Below are 6,265 nucleotides of genomic sequence, written 5' to 3'. Positions count from 1 at the left end.
TAAGAACTGTGAGCTTTATTGCAGCTCACAGTTCTTAAATTCTGTAGCCTTCACTGTACTTTTAATTCTGCTCCTTAGTTGCATCTTTTCGGGTCTGCTACTGCCTCTAGTGGTGTGGGGGTACTAGTAACATAACTACGTCACTAAATCAAAATATAAAGTCTTTACTATTAGTTCCGACATTACTGGCACCATAAAAGGGTAAATTCTCTAACACCATACTTTTTCATTTTCTTAGGGATGTAGGGCTAATCAAATGACCTAAACAAGACCTTTACATGCAAGACCTCCTATAATGTGAAGGTCCTTTACATTATAGAAGGAAGAAAAGAAATGAGACATGAGAAGCAACATGATCAACTATAAAAACCATTTGCAATGTATACGTAAGAAACTTAATTGAGCCAAAGTCAATAACGAAGAAATTAGCCAACACAGATTGACAGCCTTTGTTCACTGCAGTCAGTGAACGAAGCTACAAGCAGGTTATAACCCTCAAGGAACCCAGAGACCAGAAAATCAATCTCATTGTTCACAACTTTTTCTGTTTGCCGATTGTCCCAGTTGAAATCCTGCCGGAGAAACCGAGGTCAATGGGAGAAACCTCAGACAGAGCAACTGAAGGGAGATAAGAATCAAGCTGAACTGCATGGAAAGGCATTTGCCCAGCTAATGTTCCACATCGGGTTGATGGGGTAACAGGCCCAGAAGGGAACCGCAGACATCTCTCCCCGGCCAGATTAGACACATAGACCATCTTCATCAGTTCATTTTAAATCCTGCATCGTATTCAAAAACAATCTAATTATTATTAATAATAATGTCACCAAAAGCTGCTAACGCTGCTCATCTGACGGAGACATAAGAGAGAAGCTACTATCCTTTTAAAAACAGACATAAACATTTGTTTACCAGTCGGTTTAATGGTTAAAATACAAGAAAAGTGAAAAACCAACAAACTCATAACCAGTTTACAGCAAAGCATAGAAATGGACTCATTTGTCTCCTTCCCGGCTATCAGCAATGTGGGCTGCTGACGCTGTGCTGCTGTTGGTGTCAAGCTCTCAGTTACATAGAAAAAGGTGGAAGACATTACGTTCTGTCTATTGTTTACGTTTCTGCACCGTACAGAACAAATGTATTCAAGTGGGTCGTTTACAACCCATCAAATATGGAGCGGCAGCACCATTTCTTTGGGATCTTTCTTTATTCTATTTTTATGCTAACGTGTAAAATTATTAAACCAAAATTATTTATTTGTAGCACTTCTCCAATCAAGCAAAGTTTCTTGTCACATTTTACAACAGCAGCATCAGCAAATGTTTTTAAGTTAAATTTCAGTTTACTTTTAAGATATTTAAGTCAAGTATGATTCAACATTTTAAAGTTGATAGAATGATGAAAAATCCTACTTAAATTAATGGTATTAATATACCATTGTCATTCTAAACTTAATATTTAACCATTAAAATCCCTGTTTTAATCCCTAGACTCCTGAAATATACCCTTCTGAAGTCTGTCATGGCGCCTCGAATGATTAAGTGACGCAGTTGCAAAGGGTTAACAGTTTAAGTCATGCAGAACTGATCTGACCATTTCCCTAGCAACGATCAGAAGCAAGACATTGCCCCAGAACTACAGAACTCATTGTAGCTATGTATGTCATAGCTACAATGAGGTACTCATTGTAGCTATGACCTCATCTATGACATAGATCTATGTCATAGATCAAAGAACATGTGAAGTTCTAAATGCTTGGATCTCAAAACAGGTTATATACAAGTAGCTCTTGGACAATTACCACTAAATTACCACTTTTCAAGGACTTTAAGAATGGCAGAAATTGCAGCCACCATGTTTTTTCCTCTGACGTTTGCCACAGGCTATCTGATAACTACAGGAGTGAGGAAAGTCTTAAACAAAGTACTCCCTGGAATTACTTTTGATATTAATAGTCACAAGGACAAGATCGAGTATGATGAGTTTGATTCATACCTTTTCCTTCCTTCCCCGGCTGGGGAAGTGTACTCGGAGAAGAAACTGATCTCTCAAGACGAGTGTCCTGACTCAGAATATGATGATTTTGATGAATATCTTTTCAATCCTTCCAAGAGTAGGAAGCAAACTTCAAACCTCAAAAGCAAACTGACCAGGAAAAACTCCCCGGATGGGGAAGTTTGCTCTGAGTTTTCAGACCGTAAAAAGGCGTTGGAAGACAATATCCCTGGATCGAACACTGCAGAAGGGAACAATATCTCCAGTCTTTCCAAACAGCAAACTTCCTCATCTTGGGGAGTTTATTATTATGATTCAGCAGGGTATTGTGTGAGTCTTCAGACAGATAAATCTGAAATGAGTCTTCAGACAGATCTGTCTGAAGACTTTACCCTGGGAGAGTCCATCATAGAAGAAAACGGAAGTGAAGAAAAGAGATGTAATGCCGAAAAGGGCAAATATCCACCCAAACGTCGAACTTACAATTCTTGCTGTCCACCTTCTTGACTGACAGGGGTAGCAGCTTAAGAAGGGAGGTCCAGACTTCCCTCTCCCCAGCAACTTGTACCATGTCCTCTGGGGGAATCCCAAGGTGTTCACAGGCCGGCCAAGAGACTTAGTCCAGCGTGTCCTGGGTCTTCCCCGGGGAAGACTCAGGGGCTGGACATACTTCCACTCTGGAGTTGCCCATGATGATAGGCGCCAGGCAAGAGTGGGCATACTTTGTTGCCCCCTGTCTCGGCGCCTGTACGTTGTTGGGGTTTACCCTGGTGAACAAGAGGGTAGCCTCCCTCCATTACGGGTGGGGGAACGGGTTCTGACTGTTTGTGCTGACGGACCGAACAACGGTTCAGATTACCTACCCTTCTTGAAGTCCTTGGAGGGGGTACCGGATAGTGCCCCTCCTGGGGACTCCCTTGTTCTGCTGGGGGCGCTTCAATGCTCACGTGGGCAATGACAGTAAGACCTGGAGGGGCGTGGTTGGGAGGAACGGCTCCCCCGATCTGAACTCGAGTGGTGCTCTGTCGTTGGACTTCTGTGCTCGTCATGGACTGTCCATAACGGACACCATGTTCAGGCATAAGGGTGTACATATGTGGACTTGGCACTGGGACACCCTAGGCCACAGTTCGATGATCGACGTTGTCATCGTTTCATCGGATCTGTGGCCGTATGTCTTGGACACTCGGGTGAGGAGAGGTGCGGAGTTGTCCACTGACGCTTCACTGTTGTGTCTCGGTCCAGTCTGTTGTCCAGATGAACACTGAAGTGTTTATATTCTTCAACCACATCCACTTCTTCTCCCATGATGGAAATGGGGTTTGATTTAATCCTCCTGTTTGTCCTGAAATCAACAATCATCTCCTTTGTTCTCTGATGCTCCGGCTTCCTGGCCACAGTCTGAATTCATGACTCTAAATTCTGAAATCTAAATTCTCCTTGGGTGTCAATAAAATATCAAAAATAAAACATCAGGGCTGCACAGTGGGTAGCACTGTTGCTTTGCAGCAGTAAAGTCTTGGGTTTGTATCAAAGCCTGGGTTCTTTATGCATGGGGTTTGCATGTTCTCCATGTGCATGAGTGGGTTCTCTCCGGGTGCTCCGGCTTCCTCCCACAGTACAAAAAGATTTTGTGCACATTAGATAATAGATGGATGATAGAAGAAAATGTTAACTTGTTTATAATTATTATTATTGTTCTTAGTAATAATAATAGCAATCCTAATATGAATATTAATATATTAGTATGTTAATCAATGTAATAAATAATAATAATCAAATAATAATTATTATTATTTATTATATTGATAATTATTAGTAGTATTGCTAATGACAGTAATAACAATAATAACAAAGTTATAATTTAATATTTTTATTGCTATTGTTTTTAATAATAGTATTATTGTTATTATTATTGTTATTATTATTATTAAAAAACAATAGCAATAATAATATAAAATTATAACAAAGTCATTATAATTAAAAACAATAGCAAGGGTTAGATTAATTATTCTACAGAAATGAATAAATTATAATGACAAAGTTATAGTTTAATATTGTTATTGCTATTGTTTTTAATAATTGTAATAATAATAATAATAGTACTAATAATATCCCCACAAAAAACTGAATATTCAGTTCATCACAGTTTTATGTTTTTATGGCTTGATGTTTATTTTGCGATTATTAATGAGTGATCAATGTGGTAGATTAGCTACCGCTGCTATTAGCTCATTAAACACCTGCTGTACTGATGATCTGTCAGAGTTGGTGTTTAACTCGCCTTTTATTTTCTAACTGAACTCAAACAGAATTCCACACCACATCTACATGTTTAGGTTGTCAAAGACAAGCTAGCATAACTGAACTACTTTCCTCTCCCTCCATATTTTTTTCTTAATTAATTTTTTCCTGACCTGTTTATCTAGTGATACTGTAGCAAGGAAAGGCATCCCTTTCTCTTTTATCACGTATATTGACAATGTACATATATAGACAATCTAATACCCAAGTACTTCATTAAAGCTTTGCATTTTACATATTTTATAATATGGTTGGTAAAATACCGAGTTATTTTGTCCTCTAATTTTTGATGAATGAATTAGAGAATTATAATAGTTGTCAGGCGTCAAGCACAATTAGGGGAATGAACAGTCACATAAGGCTTCTGCATGTTGGTGTTCCCGCTATAGCCTGAATATACCCAATTTGGGTTGTCTTTGCCCTTTTATCACAGCCTGTGTGGTTTTCCCTGACTGGGAACGAGAATATAACCTGTTGAATGTGACCGGTAGCCAATCAGAAAGCGCGGCGACGTAAAAACAGAGGGGAATCCCAAACAACTGACATATTGCGCAACTGGCTCTTTGCACAATAGAGCTTTGGAGCGTGACGTCACTGCTCTAGTCGGAGGGGTATCAGCGCCATCTTAGGGGTCCATAGACAACAGTCTCGCAGTATAAAAAAAAACAGTCTCGCAGATTTTTTCAATCCAAGTTACTTAAAATAATTTAGCTATGGTACGAACTTGCTACGTTATTGTCTGTAATGTCCGATCACACGACTGAAACGGTAAAAGNCTACTGGCAGAGATGCCACATTCAATATGGCGGACGCGATTACGTATCGCTGCAACGGGCCGACCCGCTCCATGAGGCGTCTACGTATTAATGTCTATGGTTTCAGGCACTTAATGGTCACTAATGTGTATTTTTTGGGTTTGGTAACTAGATGTGGCCCAAAGTATTGGTGGATTTCAGATGACGTAAGTGAAAACGTCACGCAATGCCGATGGCGGTCAAAAAGTAAATGCACCCCTTTTACTTTTGTTGATCCAGCTTCAAGGGGCAGAAAGTCTATGTCGTGTAAAAGCGTCGTGTACGGTTGTTCCACTTGTTCTAATAGAAAGATAAATGACATTTCAACTAAAAACCTAGAGGTTGGAGTCCTTGTCAAACGGTGTTTTTGACTAAAGTCCCAGAGGGTTAGAGCCCCCGTTAAACGACAGTTAAACAATATCTAACTGAAGTCCTAAAAGGGGTGCGGGTTTTAATGCTTTTATCTTTTTTAATCTTTTTCAAAATGTCTTTTGCTTTCTCAGTTTTTTCAGTGTCACATGCTGTTTTTATTTTAATTGCCTTTGAAATGCCTTGCTGCTGAAATGTGCTATACAAATAAAATTTGATTGATTGATTTCGTGTTCCGAACGAAGTTGGTGACAAGTAGGGTTGCCACTAGTCCCTTAAAATACGGAATCGTCCTGTATTTGGCTGTTAAATGTTGCGTCCCATATTGAACCGATACGGGACGCGATTTGTTCCGTATTTCTATAAATGTCCGATAGACACGCCTAACACAAACATATCAACACTAAGTGTAACAATAATGACCAAAATAAAACACAGGAAATATTTATTAATTAAAAAATATATTAAAAAATTAATTAAAAAATATAAATATCAGCTAAATTCAAATCCCAGACTGAGTAACGTCAGTGAGGATGAACACAGGCAATTTTAAAAAAAGTGTCCATCGTGGCGCAGTGTGATACTAGACAGAATAGATTAGGAGAGAAACACAGCAGACCCTGATATAGTAACATTTTTTGCTATGATTAAGTTTTTTATTGTGCTTTTAGTAGACTATATTGATTTGATTATTTGCTTATTTAATGTATAATAATATCAGCCAAAATAATACAAATGATCATTTAAAGTAGTGCCCCCCCGGTACCGGTCCGTGGACCAATTAGTACCGGCCGCGCAAGAAA

This window comes from Poecilia formosa, unplaced genomic scaffold, assembly GCF_000485575.1.
Source record: "Poecilia formosa unplaced genomic scaffold, Poecilia_formosa-5.1.2 Scaffold225, whole genome shotgun sequence".
NCBI lineage: Eukaryota > Metazoa > Chordata > Actinopteri > Cyprinodontiformes > Poeciliidae > Poecilia > Poecilia formosa.
Note: the sequence above shows the minus strand (reverse complement) of the source record.